The sequence below is a fragment of the Ranitomeya imitator genome, chromosome 4 (genome assembly GCF_032444005.1).
Source record: "Ranitomeya imitator isolate aRanImi1 chromosome 4, aRanImi1.pri, whole genome shotgun sequence".
Lineage (NCBI taxonomy): Eukaryota > Metazoa > Chordata > Amphibia > Anura > Dendrobatidae > Ranitomeya > Ranitomeya imitator.
Window position 1 is genome coordinate 23,657,640 of NC_091285.1, and position 22,367 is coordinate 23,680,006.

Consider the following 22,367-nt stretch of genomic DNA (forward strand, 5'->3'; position numbering starts at 1 on the left):
ACCTTGCTTAGAACCTCCAGCCAAGAGATCTCCTTGTCCATCCATTTCTCCACTGGAGAACGACCCCCGATAAAAAGTTTAACAGCCCCTGTGCCGACACCTTTGATGTTCCCAAGATGTAGGACATAAAGAGCTTTCTATATCTGTGCCCAATGACCATTAGAGTTGAAGTGTCTACTGGGCATGATCAAACCCGCAAAGTATCCTGTAGAAGGGTCACCAAGCCAGCCCCTTTCCCCCCCTTGACCGACATGGATGACGCATCAAACTAGATCCATAACACGTTTCGGGAAATGAGCTATGCATGGTGGGCGGAAGAATCAATGATTCAGCTGATATGCAGATCCCCATCTTACTTCTGCGGAAATAATCGACATGCGCAAGACTCTTAGGGTCATCATCTGTGTCGCTGCCAGAAAACCGAGAACGCCCAGATTGTAGGCACAGAAATCATTGTCTATCTGCACATGCCCCAGTTTGAGAAAGATGACGACCCTAGAACCCTACGCATGTGCAGAATATCTAGCATTCCCCCATCCACAAAGAGGAAAAAACAATTGTACATGCGCCGTCTTTCCACCACGAGAGGTCCATTTGGGATGTCCACGTAAAGCATTCCAAAAGAACCTAGCTTGGCGGTTCTCGAAACACCCAGAAGGCAATTTTGGAAGTGGTGCAGGAGTCTTTCAAAACTTCTGATTTCAAATAAAAAAGTTGTCTTACATCACGGGGGAAATGAAGAGGTCAAAATAAGAACATCTCGTCAAACGTCGTAAATTCCACCTATGACTCAATCACCAAAACCTGACACGTAGGAGAATCAGGAGCTCCGATGGAAAACCTGTTTTTGGAACGTCAGGTACTATTATTACAAGTATATGTTTACGGTGTCCCGGCCCTACTGTAAGCATGGACGTTCCTAATAATACTGCAGTAGAGTTCAAAATGATAATTAGCAATTCCAAAATTAAATCCCATACACACCCTCTGGCCCGGCACTCCCAGGAAAGACGAGAAGATGAACCTGACGATAGAACTCATGGAGGGACACGAGAAAACGTGACTGCCCGTATCACGACCTGCTGAGACACGTGGAGGTAAAGATGTTGTGACCACATCGAGCTTAAAAAGATTTCATATGAAGACTTCTGTCTTGTCATGTCAAGGTCATTAGATAAACAACCAAGTTTGGCACTGCACGTAAACTAGACCTAAGTGTGTCAGTCAGTACTTTGGTGACTCCATAACAATCCAGCCAATGATGGTGGAAAGAATAGATTGGGCATGTTGGATTTAAGTGTCCACCCAACAGTCCTATCTTTGGGACTAGTTCTCAGACATTGCGTGTCTAGACATAGTTGGCCATGTCTACAGTTTTGACCCAAGCCTGGTTGGGTTTGGTCTTTGACTACGACCCTCTTGAGCTAAGAGTTGGGTGAACATTCGTAGTCAACCATTTCTCATTACATCCAAGTAATCCTCTTGAAGTGGCTTGGTTCTCTTGGGGATAAAAGGGATCGGCATGTTGGAATCCAATAGGTCTCCTCTTTTTTCCTAGTATTTGCCATTGGAGACCACCTTTACCCTATGCACAATAGATACTTGGCCATGTCTTGGTGGAATATGGGTCTCCCAATGCAGAATTTCACTGAACAGAAAGATAGGGCAGTGGAATTTCGACATACCCAATACCTCGTTCCTATTAAAAAAAATAGAACAGTATTAGGCAAGCTCATTCCACTCATATCATGGTTGGATCTTCTTTGAATAATCTCAAGAGTGAAGGGAATGAGACGTTTGCTTAAAAATTATGGATCCTCGTCCATTTTTCCCAGCACGAGATTCGGGCTGGCCGCAATCCCCTGCACTTTCAAATGTATAGGATCGGCTGCCGTTCTTGGCACAATTGGCAGGGCAATTTTGAAACAGAGAAAGACAAATAAGTGAAGAAGACATCACAAAAAATGATTAGCTCCAAGAAGAACACGTATGAAGAGCAAGGCGTAGGCCACGAACGTCTCGAAAAACCTCAACTTCCAGACAACCTCTCCCAACACCAATATTTGGCACTGGAGATCATCCATTTATGTCAGTTTGGCCACGGTGAAGGTAATTATTATTATTATTGGAAGGTAATGGCAAACAACGAGTCAGTAAAGGATTTCCATAAAGCTGTAACCGTGTAGTCTACTTCTGCACGAACCACAAAGACATAGATGTGACACTCGCCACATCCTGACCAAACCAAACTATCACATTATACCTTCCCGAGCCTAAAAAAAGACTAAAAAAGAGAAGTCCTTGAGTCGTCCAATTTTCTCAAGTTTCAGCCATGTCGTAGTGCGATCGTCAATACGTCCACCATCATAGCAGGTTTGATGTTCAGCTTTTCAATGGTGTTGGACCATATACAGGCAGAACGGTCATTCAAGAGCATAGGGAGGCAGGATGTCTACCACTAATGCTGGTAGCCACCAACTACAGAAAGACCTTAGGAGGTCAACAGTGGTCACCTGGCATTTTTGCTCTCGATCCCAGCATACACGTAGACGCTCAGGCAAGTGAACAAGTGTTCTCAATGGGGAGATTGGAGTACGCAGCCATCAGGCACTTCAAGCAGTGGAGCATCTCCCTGTGATAAAAGGATTAGTCATGTTGAAATTCAATATGCTCAATCCTTATTACCTTCCCTTTCGGAGGAGAGTCAGAAGACCACCCCAACATACACACAAGATAGAAGTGACCGATATTAGTAGGCTCACCCTACTTTGCCCCTGTATATAGTCGAGTTGATGGCGAAAGCTACACAGAACCACTGATCACCGATTGACTGCAGCGCTGTTGAAGTGATATCAGTGCTAACAAACTGCAGTCGGTGGCTGGGTGGGTGGGGGGGGGGGTGTTACAAAACCCCTTTAAAGTCCGGAATCCACAAAAGATCAGTTACACCCAAAAAAAATATGGAGAACAGGGCAAGGAATTTAACCTTACCACTAGGAGGCAGCAGGAGAGGGAAACACTTTGGTGACCCTTGATGCCGATTTCACAACAGCAGAGAATCCAGGATAAGAAGCCGAGGCATGCACTTAATATTTTACCAACGGCGTGAATAATGTACGAAGGCGGCAGGATAACTCTCCAGCGTGCACTTGAGCCCTCCTCAGAAGTAAAGGAGCTAAAAAAAAGGTCAGAAAAGAGAGAAGTCCCATTTCTTCTGCATCACAACAAGTCATCGGGACGGTGCTAGGCCACGTTTGAGAAATGTTACCCTTTAAATTATGCAACTACTATGGCTGGAATTTTATTATTTTAATTATAAAAAAATTTTTTAACAGTCCACATTAGTTTTCTGTCCTACAGGCTGATGTTACCATCGTAGATGGGATCCATGGGAAATAGATGACATCTGAGGGAAATAAGCAAAATACAGATTTGGAGCCAAAACCATTAGCCCTCCCTATACTCCAATTCTGGAGCAACAAGTGGGTGGCCAACAGAAGAGACGGCTGCTTAAAAAGCGGGGCAGGAATAAGAGGCGGCAGCTAAAAAAAAACAAAAAAAACAAAAAAAAAAAAAAACGCGGCAGGCAGGAGAGGCAGTTGCAAAAAAAGCAGGGCAGGCAGGAGAGGCAGTTGCAAAAAAAGCAGGGCAGGCAGGAGAGGCAGTTGCAAAAAAAGCAGGGCAGGCAGGAGAGGCAGTTGCAAAAAAAGCAGGGCAGGCAGGAGAGGCAGCTTCAAAAAAAAAAAAAAAAAAAAACGGGGCAGGCAGGAGAGGCAGTTGCAAAAAAAGCGGGGCAGGCAGGAGAGGCAGTTGCAAAAAAAGCAGGGCAGGCAGGAGAGGCAGTTGCAAAAAAAGCAGGGCAGGCAGGAGAGGCAGTTGCAAAAAAAGCAGGGCAGGCAGGAGAGGCAGTTGCAAAAAAAGCAGGGCAGGCAGGAGAGGCAGTTGCAAAAAAAGCAGGGCAGGCAGGAGAGGCAGTTGCAAAAAAAGCAGGGCAGGCAGGAGAGGCAGTTGCAAAAAAAGCAGGGCAGGCAGGAGAGGCAGTTGCAAAAAAAGCAGGGCAGGCAGGAGAGGCAGCTGCAAAAAAAGCGGGGCAGGCAGGAGACGCAGCTTAAAAAAAAAAAGCGGGGCAGGCAGAACAGCCTGTAAATGACGCCAGGGCTTTCAAATACACATACTGGAACTTTAGGAGAGCATTTCCTCTACGCTGGCTGGCAATGTGCACAGCGTTATCATATAGTGGAGCGTAAAAACTGCATTTACATTTCTGCGACTCCAAACACTTTCATGAAAGGGTCTCCCCTCTTATCGAGCCTTGAAAAAGATCCAAGATAAATCCACGTGCTGCCTCTGGCAAACTCTGCTCCAGTTTTCAAAAGACGCAGACATACATCAAACCAACCGAGGAGAAGAAAGAAAGGAAGCTCCGATCAAATCTGGAATACAAACCGGCGAGGAGCACGTTTTACATCATGTCTATCAACAGAGATTAGCGTGTCCTCTCCAGGATGGACACCATTATAACGAGACATCTTCAGTCAAGGCCGAATAAAGCCAAATTACCGGGGTGGACCCTGTTGACTCCTAACATCTTCATGGAGGAACATTCCACAGTTTTCAGCCGTCATCCAGAGGCTTCTGGCCCTTAAGTCTCCACGCATGACCAAAGACAAGCCTTCTACTCAAGTAGGAGATTACAGCTCTTGAGGTTGCGTGGAACCCAACCACCCTCGCTGTATCGTTGATGGATGCCTAAAACTGGCTATAAAAGATTAGATTTAATGTCAGCCAAACCAACGAATATCGGCAGGCAGGGTCGGACTGGCCCAGGCACTGACATCTGCTGGCATATTGGCCAGCAGCTGCCCAGGGCCCCCCACTGCTCCAGGGGCTCCCCAGCCAGTGGAGTGTCGCTAATAGCGCCACACCCAGCTGCTATGGGGCCCCTGAGTCAAGGGGGGCCCTTCTAGTGCCAGAGAGCAGCAGATGGACAGGAGCCTGTCCCCGCTGCTAAAGAAAAATGGGCGTGGAGAGGCGTGAATACCATTTCACTTTAATGGCGGGCAGCGTTAGCCGCAGGCTGAGGCTAACACTGCCAACCGCTGCTGCTGAATGGGGGGCCCCAGAGGTAGGCACCTAAAGGGCGGCAATCCTTGATTGCGATCCCTGCAGCTTGGGACCAGAGCAGAGCTGCAGGGATCCACTCCGTCCTTCCTGCCCGGCACTTCCTGTCTGAATCAGCGCGGCTGGATGATGTCATCATTCAGCGCGGCTGTTTCAGACAGAAAGTTGCCGGGATGTGCTGCGGCTGCTGGGAACGTGCGGAGAGGTGAGTGGGTGCTGTGTGTGTGTGTGTGTGTGTGTGTGTGTGTGTGTGTGTGTGTGTGTGTGCCTGCGTGTGTGCGGGGGGAGGCAATGATGATGACGATTATGGTGCTGGAGGCAATGATGATTATGATGGTGGTGGGGGCAATGATGATGATGGTGGGGAAGAAAGCAATTATTGTTGTGGTGTAAAGGACAAAGATGGTAGTGGTGGAAAGGACAATGGTGCTGGGGAAGGAGACAATGAGTACAATGGTGGAGGGGGAGAAAAATGATGATGGTGGAGGGGGCTGCATTATACCCTTTCACGGGGGGCTGCATTATACCCTATGACGGGGCTATATTATAATTCTGTGGGGGCTGCATTATTCTCTGAGGGGGCTACATCATACTATATGAGGGGAGCTGCATTATGTCCTATGAGGGGCTACATTATATTCTGTGGAGGGGCTGCATTATGCCATATGAGGGGGCTAAATTATACCTTATGAGGGGGTTGCATTATATTTTGTGGGGTGCTGTATTATACCCTATTAGGGGGGCTGCATTATATTCCATGGGGGAGGCTACATTATACTCTATGAGGAATCTGCATTATATTCTATGGGTGGCTGCATTATATTCTATGAGGGGGCTACCCCAACCCCTGCTACATAATTAAGACATGTACTACCTTATATTACACCCTGATATTAGCGCGTTTTACCGCACAATTGATGGTCTTGAATGTATTTCTATGTAGCTACATAGTGGGCCCCAAGAATGATTTTCTCTGGTGGGCCCAAGGTGCTCCAGTCCGACGCTGTCGGCAGGCAGAGACAACCATCTAAGCTGTATGAACCCCCCAATCACAGATGGGGGAAGAATACGATGGGGTAGTTGGCCTTCAACATGTACGATCCTTTGGCTCCACAGGAAATAAGAAGCTGCTAAAGATGTCACCACCAGCCCACTTCCCTCACTCCTTTAACAATACATGCATATGTAGGATCAAAGGGGTCAGAAGATACAGATATTTAAAATGTGTATGGCCAGCCTTAAAGGGGGACCTGTCACCAAGTCAAAAGTAACCAGTATTTGCTCTGATTTTATTCCTGCTGCTCCCCTGAGTGTTCCACTTTTTTCCCCCCCAACTCTGCCATACGGTCCCAGAGATACGAGCCTTTTTATTTAGTTCCAAGATTTATGGTCTTTACAAGGGGGCGTGGCTCACAGGTTACGAGTAGTCTAAAAACACGCCCCCTTAGAATCCCGTGAGCCCCGCCCATAAAACTTAGGACTAAATAAAAAGGGCCATATCTCTAGAACCGTATGGCGGATTTCGGAAAAAAAAAAAAGTGGAATACTCAGGGGAGCAGCGGGTATAAAAGGAGTAAAAACTGGACAATTTAATGACCTGGTGAATGTTCATCCTTAAACCCCAAGGCATGCAAAAGAAAGTAAAAGAAAACATCTGTAGAATGTCAGATGATACCAGCTTTCAAAAGGGGTTTTCCAGTTTCGAAAATCCCCAGTCTTAAGGTGCGGTTTTCTCACGGTGTCTGATATTGTCTGCAGTGCTGTCGTCACTGCTGCTGCCAATCATTGAGCTCAGCGGCTTTTGACTGACTTGAACAGAACTGCTGAGCTCCGTTATGGGCTGCAGGGCTGTCAATGTGTCATCAGCACTGCAGACAGTAAAAAAACAACTGAGGGAGCAGGAGTCTCAGTACTGGACCTGGGAAAGGTGAGTAATGCGCTGTTTATGAAAATTGCAGCCAAAAGGACAGCAGTTTTCGAGCTTTAAAAAAAATAAAAAAAACATAGCGGCTTTATTACAAAAATGGCACCTGGTTACTGGTTTTGTAGCGCAGTCCCATTGAAATGAATAGGGCCAAGCTGCAATACCACACCCAACCTGCAGACAGGGGTGGTGCTGTATATGGAAGAAAGCAGCCAAGTGTTTGTAATATTTTCATAGGGAAACATCTATTTTGGAATCCAATCAGATCTGTCCGGTCATTTTTAACGATAACGCACTTGACGATGCCAATCCTCATCATCATTAGTGGGTTCTTTACCATCAGCCAAGCCGTGATTCAGCCGTTATTTGCACATCTAGTGTTCACCAGTTCTGTTGATACATCAAGATCATCCTGTTTAGAAAACACATAGCTGCACATTTTGCAAAAAAAGAAAAATTGCAAAAATTTCTCTCCAGCCACATTACAGTTCACTACGCAGACAATGTAAAATGGGATTTCCCAACTGGAAGGTCCATAGAACTAGTGTCTTCTGAAAACAACCAGCTCATCTCGGCCTAGTCAAAAAGTTCTGAACAAATCTTGGCCTACACACTTGATAGCACAGGAAAGATCGCCCTCCAGACTCCAAGAGACTAGGAAAACATGGCTGCCATCTTCCAAAAACAGCAGCAGCACACAGGTTGGGTGGGATTTTGCAGCTCAGTCCTATTACGGTAATTTCAGAAGAGTCGAGCTGCAAAACCAGACAACCCATATCTCAATGGTTGTTTGGAGGATGCCATCTTCTGCTCATTGGCACCCAGCATCCACTATAATGTTAACGCAGTGCTTGGTTTACAATGAATGGTGAGGTTACCTTATGGGATGTCCCTCTTTTAGGTACAGGTCCTTCTCAAAAAATTAGCATATAGTGTTAAATTTCATTATTTACCATAATGTAATGATTACAATTAAACTTTCATATATTATAGATTCATTATCCACCAACTGAAATTTGTCAGGTCTTTTATTGTTTTAATACTGATGATTTTGGCATACAACTCCTGATAATCCAAAAAACCTGTTTCAATAAATTAGCATATTTCACCCATCCAATCAAATAAAAGTGTTTTTTAATAACAAACAAAAAAAACATCAAATAATAATGTTCAGTTATGCACTCAATACTTGGTCGGGAATCCTTTGGCAGAAATGACTGCTTCAATGCGGCGTGGCATGGAGGCAATCAGCCTGTGACACTGCTGAGATGTTATGGAGGCCCAGGATGCTTCAATAGCGGCCTTAAGATCATCCAGAGTGTTGGGTCTTGCGTCTCTCAACTTTCTCTTCACAATATCCCACAGATTCTCTATGGGGTTCAGGTCAGGAGAGTTGGCAGGCCAATTGAGCACAGTAATACCATGGTCAGTAAACCATTTACCAGTGGTTTTGGCACTGTGAGCAGGTGCCAGGTCGTGCTGAAAAATGAAATCTTCATCTCCATAAAGCATTTCAGCCGATGGAAGCATGAAGTGCTCCAAAATCTCCTGATAGCTAGCTGCATTGACCCTGCCCTTGATGAAACACAGTGGACCAACACCAGCAGCTGACATGGCACCCCACACCATCACTGACTGTGGGTACTTGACACTGGACTTCAGGCATTTTGGCATTTCCTTCTCCCCAGTCTTCCTCCAGACTCTGGCACCTTGATTTCCGAATGACATGCAAAATTTGCTTTCATCAGAAAAAAGAACTTGGGACCACTTGGCAACAGTCCAGTGCTGCTTCTCTGTAGCCCAGGTCAGGCGCCTCTGCCGCTGTTTATGGTTCAAAAGTGGCTTTACCTGGGGAATGCGGCACCTGTAGCCCATTTCCTGCACACGCCTGTGCACGGTGGCTCTGGATGTTTCCACACCAGACTCAGTCCACTGCTTCCTCAGGTTCCCCAAGGTCTGGAATCCGTCCTTCTCCACAATCTTCCTCAGGGTCCGGTCTCCTCTTCTCGTTGTACAGCGTTTTCTGCCACATTGTTTCCTTCCAACAGACTTACCATTGAGGTGCCTTGATACAGCACTCTGGGAACAGCCTATTTGTTGAGAAATTTCTTTCTGGGTCTTACCCTCTTGCTTGAGGGTGTCGATGATGGCCTTCTTGACATCTGTCAGGTCGCTAGTCTTACCCATGATGGGGGTTTTGAGTAATGAACCAGGCAGGGAGTTTATAAAAGCCTCAGGTATCTTTTGCATGTGTTTAGAGTTAATTAGTTGATTCAGAAGATTAGGGTAATAGGTCGTTTAGAGAACCTTTTCTTGATATGCTAATTTATTGAGACAGGTTTTTTGGGTTATCAGGAGTTGTATGCCAAAATCATCAGTATTAAAACAATAAAAGACCTGACAAATTTCAGTTGGTGGATAATGAATCTATAATATATGAAAATTTAATTGTAATCATTACATTATGGTAAATAATGAAATTTAACACTATATGCTAATTTTTTGAGAAGGACCTGTATAGGTGGCCATTAGATTTCTCACCCCAGTTGACACTTCAGAAGAAACAAACCTCAAAAGAAGATCCTGGTGGACAGTGAGGTGTCAGCCCAGGTGAAAGCCAGTCATGAGATGGGGTTTTCCATAAGCTTTGGTGATAAGAACCCCTCAATCCCCAACACTTGATATGGAGGGTTGGGTAAGGCTGGTTGGAGGCACTTCTACTACATTCATCACCATCGTTTGTGGTTTGGATGGTTGGCGGCACTTCTCCCCCATTGATGTTCAACCTTTCTGGTTCGGGAAGGGGTTAGGTTGTTTGGTTTCTTCAAAATTGACCCCTGATCATTCTCCCATCTGCACTGGAACAGTTGGATGGTAGACACTTCATCCCCATGGATCCCTCACCCTTTTAGTTTGGAGGGTTGGGGACACTTCTCTCCCCAATGATAAACTCTTCTACTCCGGGGTGGGGCTGGGAGAATTTCTTCCAAATCGATCCCCGACCTGTTAGTATTGAAACGGCTGGAAGTAGGCATTTCATCCCCATGGAACCCTGACCCTTCTAGTTTGGGTGGTTGGCGACAGGTCTCGTCCTTCGATCCCTGATCCTTCTGGTTTGTAAGGTTGGGAGGGCTTTTTCCCCTGTGATATCAAACCCTTCTAGTTTGGAGAGGGGCTGGGATGGTTAGGAGGATTTCTTCCAAACGATCCCTGACCTGTCTGTAGTCGAATGGTTGGATGGTAGGCATTTCATCCCCATGGAACCCTGACCCTTCTAGTTTGGGTGGTTGGTGGCTTGACTCTTCCTTCGATCCCTGACCCTTGGCTTGGAGAGGGGCTGGGATGCTTAGTTAGGAGGATTTCTTTCAAACGATCCCTGACCTGTCTGTATAGGCACTTCATCCCCTTGGATCCCTGACTTGTCTAGTTTGGAGCATTGGGGGCATGCCTCCCCCTTTGACCCCTAACCCTTCCGGTTTGAAGGACAAGTAGTTGAAGACACTTCACCCCCTGACTGATCACTAACCCTTCTGGTTCGGCAGGGTTGGAGACGGGTGGTTTGGGGGCACTTCTACCCATCGATTCATCAGTTTTGGTTTAGAGGGTTTGGAATGGTTGGGTGATCACTTATTTATAGATCCATTAACCTTCTAGATAGGTGGGTGAGTGGCGATTGGTTAATAACTTCTCGTTTTGGATAATTTTTGCGTTTTTTTTTTTTGTTTTTGTTTTTTTTAGTAGCCCAAGGGTGTAGTAAGGCTTTTTAGTTGAGAACATGCCCTCTTCCAGTAAAATAAGGGGCCAGGAGCAGGGTTCCCTTTCCAACCAGCGACTGTGCCATAACAGCATCTTCTACTTCCGATTCCTCTCCATTAAATTCACGCATCTTGTGTGGTTTTATATAATTGATCGGCTTCCTATTACCCGCTGCATAGAATTACATTATTAAACGAGTGAGAGTAAAAAAAAAAAAAAAGATTTTTCCTCGGTGCGTAAAATAAATTGAAAGCCCACGGAAAAAAAAAAAAAAACAGGCGACTGCGTCACGCTGCAGACGACCGATGCGCCATCATTAACCCCTGCTCTGCCAGCCAAGAATGGGCAAAAAACAAAAAGTTCCTTGGAGGTCCTCGGGGCACAATGTCACATTAGAAAGAACGGGTTCATGCTCCTGTAGTGAGGAACGGTGCCCGCGGGGACTGTAAGGTGATGCCCGCGTCGGTGGCGGATCCATACCGCTGCAGGGAAGGACATGCAATGCTACGAGGGGGGAAATAAATAAAAACGCCCGCAAACAGCTGACGTTCAGAGGGCTAAGTACTGCAAACGAGATTACAGCTTCTGAAAATAGTGCCGACATAATCTTAGCAGAGCAATGAGGGCACCCTGGGCTGTAGAGGAGGCCGAATGCTGCCATAGAACATGTATATATGGGAAGGCAATATTTAAAAGGATATTTTATTATTTATACATCATTAAAATCTAAATTTACGGCACCAGAAGTCCTACATGGGCCCCTAGTAGCCATAGGGCCACAGAAAGCACACAGGCCGGATTTATGGAACCAATATAAACACAAATGGTCTGTTGCCTGTAGCAACCAATCACGGCGCAGCTTTCATTCCATATTCTGCTCTTGAAAAATGAAAGCTGTGCTGTGATTGGTTGCTATGGCCAGTCAGCCCTGTCTTTTAGGGCACATCATTATCGGCCTAATACTAGTATTGACATCTTCACCGGGTGTTTCCCATCTGGGAACTAGAAGACGGGGACAATGAGGACGTTTTCTCGCCACTCACTGACCCCAAATGTAATATGGCAGCCAGAGGAAAACTAGAAAGAATCTGTCTTTGTGGCCCATAGCAACCAATCAGATCACAGCTTTCATTTGTCAAGAGTAGAATATGAAATGAAAGCTGGGCCGTGATTGGTTGCCATGGATAATTACCCTTTCATGAATTTCCTCCATTGTTGTGATTTGGTCAAAAAGGTGCGGCTTATTCGTCGCTATAAAAATGGCGGCTGTACTGACTGAATAAAGAACACTGTAAAATCAAGAGTGGTGTAGTGGCCTTAAAGGGATTTCTCCAGCAGAACGGGAGCGGCAGGGATCAGTGAGGGGTTTTGCTGCTTTCACTGCGGTTATTAAATGGTCGTCTGAGGAAGGTTCTGCTTCTGAATGCACTTGTGTAAATCATCAAAATCCGCAGCTGGCAGCTCATATGTAATCACTGACCAGATGGGATCGAGTGTGGAGACTCGGCAGGCCGTGGTAGCACGTGAAGGCCGCACAGTCTCCTTACAGAAGCACGAGCAATATGCGGCCTGGAGTTGTTTTGAAAAATGGCTGGTGGGACCCTTAGAAGAAAAGGCGGCACAAATGGTTCTACCACATCAATGCAACCCCGAGCTGTTAAGGCACATGGAATGAAGACTAGAGGGGTCCGGCTACCATATATTAGGTCACCCCCCACACCCTCATTGTAGGACAGATGTGATATTCCCTCGTGAAGACCTTCACCCTCACGCCACCGCTCTCACAGACTACCACGGAACAGAGCAAGACGGCAATAGAGATCTACCCTATTCAGCGATGAGACCCAAGATTGGTCTGGAGACCACGCCATGAGGAGGTCTTCATGTTGGAACATCACACCTGTCTTATTCCAAGGATTACATTGTGGGGGACAATGTACAGCGGTCGGACCCCTTTAGTCTTCATTTGAGGGACACTAGACTTAGCGTTAGAATGATGTGGCCACATGTCACTGGTGCTTCTGAATGTGCCACCATAGTCTGCAGCATCTCCAGACTTGTCTCCCATCGAGCACATCACGGGTCGGTGATTAAACAGGAGCTGCCAGAAGAGGATCTTGATGATTTGCCCAGATCCTTCCTCAGGTAACCATTAATAACTGCAGTGATAGCAGCCAATGATGTAATTGTCGGGATTTATCTTGTACTCCAAGCTGAATAAATCGAGAGGTTTAGAAAATTTTGCTTACATTTTTTTTCCGTCATTCGCACATCGTTAACACGTCTCCTGTGATTTCTATCATTCCACGACTTCCTTTTTTGTGCTGCAAATTTCAATGTTGGGGGGGGGGGGGGGTGTAGATATTAAATATATTTATTATGTGCCTTTAAAATGAACCAGACGCCCTCCCAGCAATAAAGAGGAGTGTCAAGAGTACAATGCAGGACAGAAATCTTTGGGACAAGGGAGATTTGGCATTTAATTTAATTAATCCAATTAAATGTACAGTCCCCTTAAATGACCTCACGGGCTCCATTACTCTCTGCCGACCTAAGTAATAAAGATATCGTGGAAAGTTAATAGTATAACAGTGTTTCAAGACCTGTGGCCAGGACTATGTCCCAATGGAACTAGATTGATTTTCCTTCCACCCCTCCCTTAAAGGGATGGTATAGATTCCAAAAACAGACTGCAGGTTGCATTTTAGCCAGTGGAGCTGCAATACCATGCTCAACCTAGAAACAAGGGTGGTGCTGTTTTAAGAAGAAAATAGCACCATCCCTTCCCACCCATAAACTATCCAGCCTAGGGCAGTCAAAAACAGTGACTTTTCATCAAGCAGGACAGCATGGGGTCATACAACAGACTGCCTGCCTCTGCAGCACTGGCTTGTTTCGGTTGTTACCCATGCAGACCAGGGTTTAGCCCAGGGTGCAGCGGAGGGGAATGGAGTTGGGGGGGGGGAAGATAAAAGCATCTCATCTCTCCGCCCGTACAGACCGGATTGTACTATGCCGAGCAATCATAATAGCAGGACTGCAGGGGGGAGAAGTATAAAAATCCGGCAGAGGAAATAATGGAGGAAGCTGTGAAAAGATTCTTTTTTTTCCCTTATTATTTCCCATTGTGGAGCAAATGAGTGACAGTCTCACCCCGTCCCTCCCTACAGAGACACATCGATCCATCCGCAGGCCAAGAGAAGAAGGAAACACGACGTCCATCATCAATACCATCACACATGATCGGGAAACGTCTTGCATTCCATTCAGGTGACCACTGCAGCCAATCAGGGAGCACTGACTGGCTGCAGTGGTCACAGGCTATACGGCAGTAGCACCCAGGAATGGTGGTGAAAACTTAAGGGATAAAATAAGAGCATGTTACTTTTTTTTTTTTTTTATTTATTATTATTTATGACCACCATGGACCCCTTTTAGTAGTTGACAACCCCTACAAAGCAGGTTTCCCTTATTATAAAGGCTTGTTCACACATGGTAAAAAAAAAAGAGTGATCTTCATCCAGTGACCCAAGAGGAACCAGGTAGGTAGAACAATGAACATCGTGGCATCACTAATCCAAACAATGTATGTACAAACTCACTAATTACTAGACTTCCCCTTTCAAGAGAGGAAAATGTTACAGGAAGAGTGGACACCCCCCACCATCGTCATCATCACCATCACCCACCCAAACCGGAGCAGACTGCACAGAATGAACATAAGGGACCTGTAAAAGCAAAACTGTGAATAGGAGGGAAGAGCGCGGGACCTTGTATCCTCCTCATGCTACAATGTACCCCGTCACACAAGGAACCCACTATTCTGCTGGTGCAGTCACTGCGTACATAATAGCGAGTGCAGCTCTGGAGTATAATACAGGATGTAACTCAGGATCAGTAATGTAATGTATGTACACAGGGACTGCACCAGCAGAATAGTGAGTGCAGCTCTGGGGTATAATACAGGATGTAACTCAGGATCAGTAATGTAATGTATGTACACAGTGACTGCACCAGCAGAATAGTGAGTGCAGCTCTGGAGTATAATACAGGAGGTAACTCAGGATCAGTAATGTAATGTATGTACACAGTGACTGCACCAGCAGAATAGTGAGTGCAGCTCTGGAGTATAATACAGGAGGTAACTCAGGATCAGTAATGTATGTACACAGTGACTGCACCAGCAGAATAGTGAGTGCAGCTCTGGAGTATAATACAGGAGGTAACTCAGGATCAGTAATGTAATGTATGTACACAGTGACTGCACCAGCAGAACAGTGAGTGCAGCTCTGGAGTATAATACAGGATGTAACTCAGGATCAGTAATGTAATGTATGTACACAGTGACTGCACCAGCAGAATAGTGAGTGCAGCTCTGGGGTATAATACAGGATGTAACTCAGGATCAGTAATGTAATGTATGTACACAGTGACTGCACCAGCAGAATAGTGAGTGCAGCTCTGGGGTATAATACTGGATGTAACTCGGGATCAGTAATGTAATGTATGTACACAGTGACTGCACCAGCAGAATAGTGAGTGCAGCTCTGGGGTATAATACTGGATGTAACTCAGGATCAGTAATGTAATGTATGTACACAGTGACTGCACCAGCAGAATAGTGAGTGCAGCTCTGGAGTATAATACAGGATGTAACTCAGGATCAGTAATGTAATGTATGTACACAGTGACTGCACCAGCAGAATAGTGAGCGCAGCTCTGGGGTATAATACAGGATGTAACTCAGGATCAGTAATGTAATGTATGTACACAGTGACTGCACCAGCAGAATAGTGAGCGCAGCTCTGGAGTATAATACAGGATGTAACTCAGGATCAGTAATGTAATGTATGTACACAGTGACTGCACAGCAGAATAGTGAGTGCAGCTCTGGAGTATAATACAGGATGTAACTCAGGATCAGTAATGTAATGTATGTACACAGTGACTGCACCAGCAGAATAGTGAGCGCAGCTCTGGAGTATAATACAGGATGTAACTCAGGATCAGTAATGTAATGTATGTACACAGTGACTGCACCAGCAGAATAGTGAGCGCAGCTCTGGGGTATAATACAGGATGTAACTCAGGATCAGTAATGTAATGTATGTACACAGTGACTGCACCAGCAGAATAGTGAGCGCAGCTCTGGAGTATAATACAGGATGTAACTCAGGATCAGTAATGTAATGTATGTACACAGTGACTGCACCAGCAGAATAGTGAGTGCAGCTCTGGGGTATAATACAGGATGTAACTCAGGATCAGTAATGTAATGTATGTACACAGTGACTGCACCAGCAGAATAGTGAGCGCAGCTCTGGAGTATAATACAGGATGTAACTCAGGATCAGTAATGTAATGTATGTACACAGTGACTGCACCAGCAGAATAGTGAGTGCAGCTCTGGGGTATAATACAGGATGTAACTCAGGATCAGTAATGTAATGTATGTACACAGTGACTGCACCAGCAGAATAGTGAGTGCAGCTCTGGAGTATAATACAGGATGTAACTCAGGATCAGTAATGTAATGTATGTACACAGTGACTGCACCAGCAGAATAGTGAGCGCAGCTCTGGAGTATAATACAGGATGTAACTCAGGATCAGTAATGTAATGTATGTACACAGTCACTGCGTACATAATAGTGAGTGCAGCTCTGGAGTATAATACAGGATGTAACTCAGGATCAGTAATGTAATGTATGTACACAGTGACTGCACCAGCAGAATAGTGAGTGCAGCTCTGGGGTATAATACAGGAGGTAACTCAGGATCAGTAATGTAATGTATGTACACAGTGACTGCACCAGCAGAATAGTGAGTGCAGCTCTGGAGTATAATACAGGATGTAACTCAGGATCAGTAATGTAATGTATGTACACAGTGACTGCACCAGCAGAATAGTGAGTGCAGCTCTGGGGTATAATACAGGAGGTAACTCAGGATCAGTAATGTATGTACACAGTGACTGCACCAGCAGAATAGTGAGTGCAGCTCTGGAGTATAATACAGGATGTAACTCAGGATCAGTAATGTAATGTATGTACACAGGGACTGCACCAGCAGAATAGTGAGTGCAGCTCTGGGGTATAATACAGGAGGTAACTCAGGATCAGTAATGTATGTACACAGTGACTGCACCAGCAGAATAGTGAGTGCAGCTCTGGGGTATAATACAGGATGTAACTCAGGATCAGTCGAGGATCAGTAATGTAATGTATGTACACAGTGACTGCACCAGCAGAATAGTGAGTGCAGCTCTGGAGTATAATACAGGATGTAACTCAGGATCAGTAATGTAATGTATGTACACAGTGACTGCACCAGCAGAATAGTGAGTGCAGCTCTGGGGTATAATACAGGATGTAACTCAGGATCAGTAATGTAATGTATGTACACAGTGACTGCACCAGCAGAATAGTGAGTGCAGCTCTGGGGTATAATACAGGATGTAACTCAGGATCAGTAATGTAATGTATGTACACAGTGACTGCACCAGCAGAATAGTGAGTGCAGCTCTGGGGTATAATACAGGAGGTAACTCAGGATCAGTAATGTAATGTATGTACACAGTGACTGCACCAGCAGAATAGTGAGTGCAGCTCTGGAGTATAATACAGGATGTAACTCGGGATCAGTAATGTATGTACACAGTGTCTGCACCAGCAGAATAGTGAGTGCAGCTCTGGAGTATAATACAGGAGGTAATTCAGGATCAGTAATGCATCTAGATAACACTACCCTTCTGACCATCTTCATGAAATAAACATGTGACCCTTACATGGCCGCATCCTACGATGGATCTTCATCTGCACCTGTATAGGATTACAGAAAGCCTCCAGGGATGGAAGGAAGGAGCGACTACTGCCAAGAATCCAAAGCTGAACCTTGTGCTGGGCAATATTAAAATAATATGACTATACAGTGCAGAACACCTCCACATAACAGCACCTCTAATAAATAATACCACCAGACAATGCACAACCTGTTGCTCTGGGTGACATTCTGCGGCTGCGTTCCAGTACACACTGTGCTGGAGGGTAGGATTGGTGCAGGCAGCTGCACAGGCCAAGGTCAGCACTGGCAATAACCGCACTGTGCCCTGGATGATAACAGAGGACAAAAGCATCACAGCTGTAAACTGTATCCTTTTTTTTTTCCTTTCCTATGACGTTTAATGGCCCTTCACGAGGAATACAATGCGGATTAATGGCTTTAAATGCCGGGCGCACACACCAGCACATTCAGCTTACATAGCACAAGTAGGGAATACAATGGCAGCCGCGGCGCAGTCATTGTCCTCTATTATCAGATGAGCTCTTTACACACACACAATGTGGGCGCTTCTGATGCCTGACACCAACAAGTGAAAAGAAAGAAAAGACATCGGAATGGAAGAAACAAGAAAAAACCGGTGCGCGGTGCGAGACGAGGCGCGGGGGTCTCACGGCTACTGAGAAAACGGCGTTTCAGAAAATGAGACTAGAAAAAAAAAAAGATGCAATTACTAAAGCTAAAATGTGTAAAACTACATCCAAATTCTGAGAAATATGCTGAAGAGTCACAGGAAAGGAGTAAGGAGCAGGAGAGGCAACAGGCCGTGCCAGAGCAGCAGCATGCCTGTCACAGGCGGTACACCCAGGAGAGGCAACAGGCCGTGCCACAGCAGCAGCGTGCCTGTCACAGGCGGTACACCCAGGAGAGGCAACAGGCCGTGCCAGAGCAGCAGCGTGCCTGTCACAGGCGGTACACCCAGGAGAGGCAACAGGCCGTGCCAGAGCAGCAGCGTGCATGTCGCAGGCAGTACACCCAGGAGAGGCAACAGGCCGTGCCAGAGCAGCAGCATGCATGTAACAGGCGGTACACCCAGGAGAGGCAACAGGCCGTGACAGAGCAGCAGCGTGCATGTCCCAGGCGGTACACCCAGGAGAGGCAACAGGCCGTGCCAGAGCAGCAGCGTGCATGTCCCAGGCGGTACACCCAGGAGAGGCAACAGGCCGTGCCAGAGCAGCAGCGTGCATGTCGCAGGCAGTACACCCAGGAGAGGCAACAGGCCGTGCCAGAGCAGCAGCGTGCATGTCGCAGGCAGTACACCCAGGAGAGGCAACAGGCCGTGCCAGAGCAGCAGCGTGCATGTCGCAGGCAGTACACCCAGGAGAGGCAACAGGCCGTGCCAGAGCAGCAGCGTGCATGTAACAGGCGTGTCACGGATCCCTACTCCGTGGTGTCACTTATTCGTCACGTGTCTGCTCTCACACGTGACTTGGGGTTGTGCCTGCAAGGGTTAATCTATCTCCCCACTCTCAGTCCAGCATTCAACCTCTGTCCTATGCTGTAACTGGAGCATAAATCACACACCGACCTAGGCCACACACCCGCTCATACGCGCTGCCACCACTCATCGAATACACGGGCGATGAGTCCCAGAAATAATACTACTAATAAAAATATGTCTATCACTCATAAGGCTCACACACCTTATGCTATGGATTCTTTTACAACATTCAAGGTTCAACTTGTAAAGTTTTATACTTTAATAACAAAAGGTTCAATGCTTACAATAAGAAAAAGGTATAAAACATGATGATAAAAAGACATACAACTTATGCAAAACAGTATCAAAATAACAGGAGAAACTTACAGAAATTATCTAACTGGTAGTTTCTTTCTGCTCCCTGAGGGTAGGACGAATGTAGATTGGATCACACCAGCTTCTCAGGCAGCCCTCACATGTGAACACAATTATCTGTCTGCAGCCTAAATTTATAACTTTGGTCTGGAGGTCAGGTTTCTAGACCGGCCCCTCAGGTTAATATCATAATTGATGGCTTGTTGATTGGCCACAACCGCGCTACTAATGAATATATTATTTTTCTCCTGAGACACTTGTGAAAAGATGCCCTCAGGCCGCAATTAGCATCACCCCTCCAAGACCTAGGAGGTGCCAAATGTTACCTTTCTTCTTGGCCCTAGCTAGACCTCATGGTGAGATATGGAGACAATTTCTACTAGTCCCAAGGAAGTACCTATTAACACCTAGGTGCGACTTTCCTTCAGGACAGATGTTACATTATTACTAGTCACACGAATAACCCTAGGCATATGTCACCACACACATATAGATATATATACGCATATTTCTCCACAAGGCGGTACACCCAGGAGAGACAACAGGCCGTGCCAGAGCAGCAGCGTGCATGTCACAGGCGGTACACCCAGGAGAGGCAACAGGCCGTGCCAGAGCAGCAGCGTGCCTTTAACAGGCGGTACACCCAGGAGAGTTAACAGGCCGTGCCAGAGCAGCAGTGTGCATGTCACAGGCGGTACACCCAGGAGAGGCAACAGGCCGTGTCAGAGCAGCAGCGTGCCTGTCACAGGCGGTACACCCAGGAGAGGCAACAGGCCGTGCCAGAGCAGCAGCGTGCATGTCACAGGCGGTACACCCAGGAGAGGCAACAGGCCGTGCCAGAGCAGCAGCGTGCCTGTCACAGGCGGTTTACGAACTGCAGCCAATGCAATGCAAGCCAGCAACAACTGCTCCGGATTATCTTACCAAGGCGAGGAAGATTTCGGGATGTAAGCCAGAGGCTCAGGAACATTTTTTGGGCAATTTTTTATTAATTTAGAATCTACGGGCTACAGTAGTGATTATGGGGGGATGGGATTAGTTCTGCAAACACCAGACGACCGCACAATCACACGCTTCATCACAGGCGTTGTGTCGTTCTCGCGAGTTAATTGCATTTTCCTTAGTAAACCAAATAACCATCCTGGGTGGAAGAAATAATAATAATAAAAAAAGGCCGGAGGGCAGAACGCGGCTGATCTCTGGATTTACACCGCCGCGGTCTGACATCACACGGTGATCTCTGCGGGGTTTGTGCTCCGCAAACATATAGTGGTAACCCCTTATGAACCAGGGGGGGGGGAGCAATCCAGAGGACGTCAAGTACAGAGCATTTCGGACAGGTCCCCAAAAGTCGGACCCCTGCCAATCCGCAAGTTAATCAACTATGATTTTTTTTTTCCTACTCGCTGACACCCATGTGAAAGGGCTCACTCACACAGTGCAATTATATCCAGGCTCCAGGGGAAAAAAAATGTCCATTTTGAGGACTTGTATCCATAGGACGCTCCTTTATGGGACCTGGTGGCTAAAAACACAGGAGAACGCCGCCAGCATGTGCCACCGAGCAGGAAGACTCCGCTATCTCATACCAAGGTGATGACATCACTCCCGGCAAGGAAACATGGAGGGCGAAACATGGAGGGCGAAACATGGAGGGCGTGCAGCTCCTGCCCACAACCAGTTACTAACCTGCATGAATCACAATTTACTGAGTTACTGGGAGTGGAGATGATGGTTACTACATCGTCACCAGAGCCCGAGCCAAGGATCACTGGAGCCTCACACTGCACTCAAGTGCCGACATTTATAACGACAAGGGTCACTTCCCAAATGGTAAAAACGTACACTCCAGAGCTGCACTCACTGTGCACATACATTACTGAGTTACATCCTGTATTATACCCCAGAGCTGCACTCACTATTCTGCTGGTGCAGTCACTGTGTACATACATTACTGATCCTGAGTTACATCCTGTATTATACTCCAGAGCTGCACTCACTATTCTGCTGGTGCAGTCACTGTGTACATACATTACATTACTGATCCTGAGTTACATCCTGTATTATACCCCAGAGCTGCACTCACTATTCTGCCGGTGCAGTCACTGTGTACATACATTACATTACTGATCCTGAGTTACATCCTGTATTATACCCCAGAGCTGCACTCACTATTCTGCTGGTGCAGTCACTGTGTACATACATTACATTACTGATCCTGAGTTACATCCTGTATTATACTCCAGAGCTGCACTCACTATTCTGCTGGTGCAGTCACTGTGTACATACATTACATTACTGATCCTGAGTTACATCCTGTATTATACTCCAGAGCTGCACTCACTATTCTGCTGGTGCAGTCACTGTGTACATACATTACATTACTGATCCTGAGTTACATCCTGTATTATACTCCAGAGCTGCACTCATTATTTTGTCGATGGACAATGAACAAACATGATAAGCGCTTCGCCAACATCTGACCTGAGCTCCTACAACATGTGCTGGGAGATTACAGCTCTGAAGCCTGAAGAATAGTTAATGCTGCTCTAAACACTAATACATCATTTACAGGTAGTGAGGAAAGAAAAAAGATAAAAGCACCTATGCTGCTTCGCACACGCACCGCCCTCCGCTGACAGGTGGTCACACTGGCCGTCACATCACAAAGCAGAAGGCGCAGAGCGGAGAATCCTCCCAGCAGGCGGTGAATGGGCCGCAGTACATACACCGACAGGAACCCGCAGATAATGGGTACAGATTGCACACACACAGCTAAGCTACACCGCCCCCCCTGCACACACACACAGCTCAGCTACACCGCCCCCCCTGCACACACACACAGCTCAGCTACACCGCCCCCTACACACACACAGCTCAGCTACACCGCCCCCCCTGCACACACACAGCTCAGCTACACCGCCCCCCCCTG

General features: G+C 46.5%; 1 protein-coding gene across 2 annotated transcripts in view; it reads right to left on the bottom strand.

The window, feature by feature from the left end:
• PACSIN2 (protein kinase C and casein kinase substrate in neurons 2) overlaps window positions 1-22,367 on the bottom strand; it is an 84,187-nt gene that overhangs the window by 60,877 nt on the left and 943 nt on the right. The gene's annotated exons all lie outside the window — the stretch shown is intronic.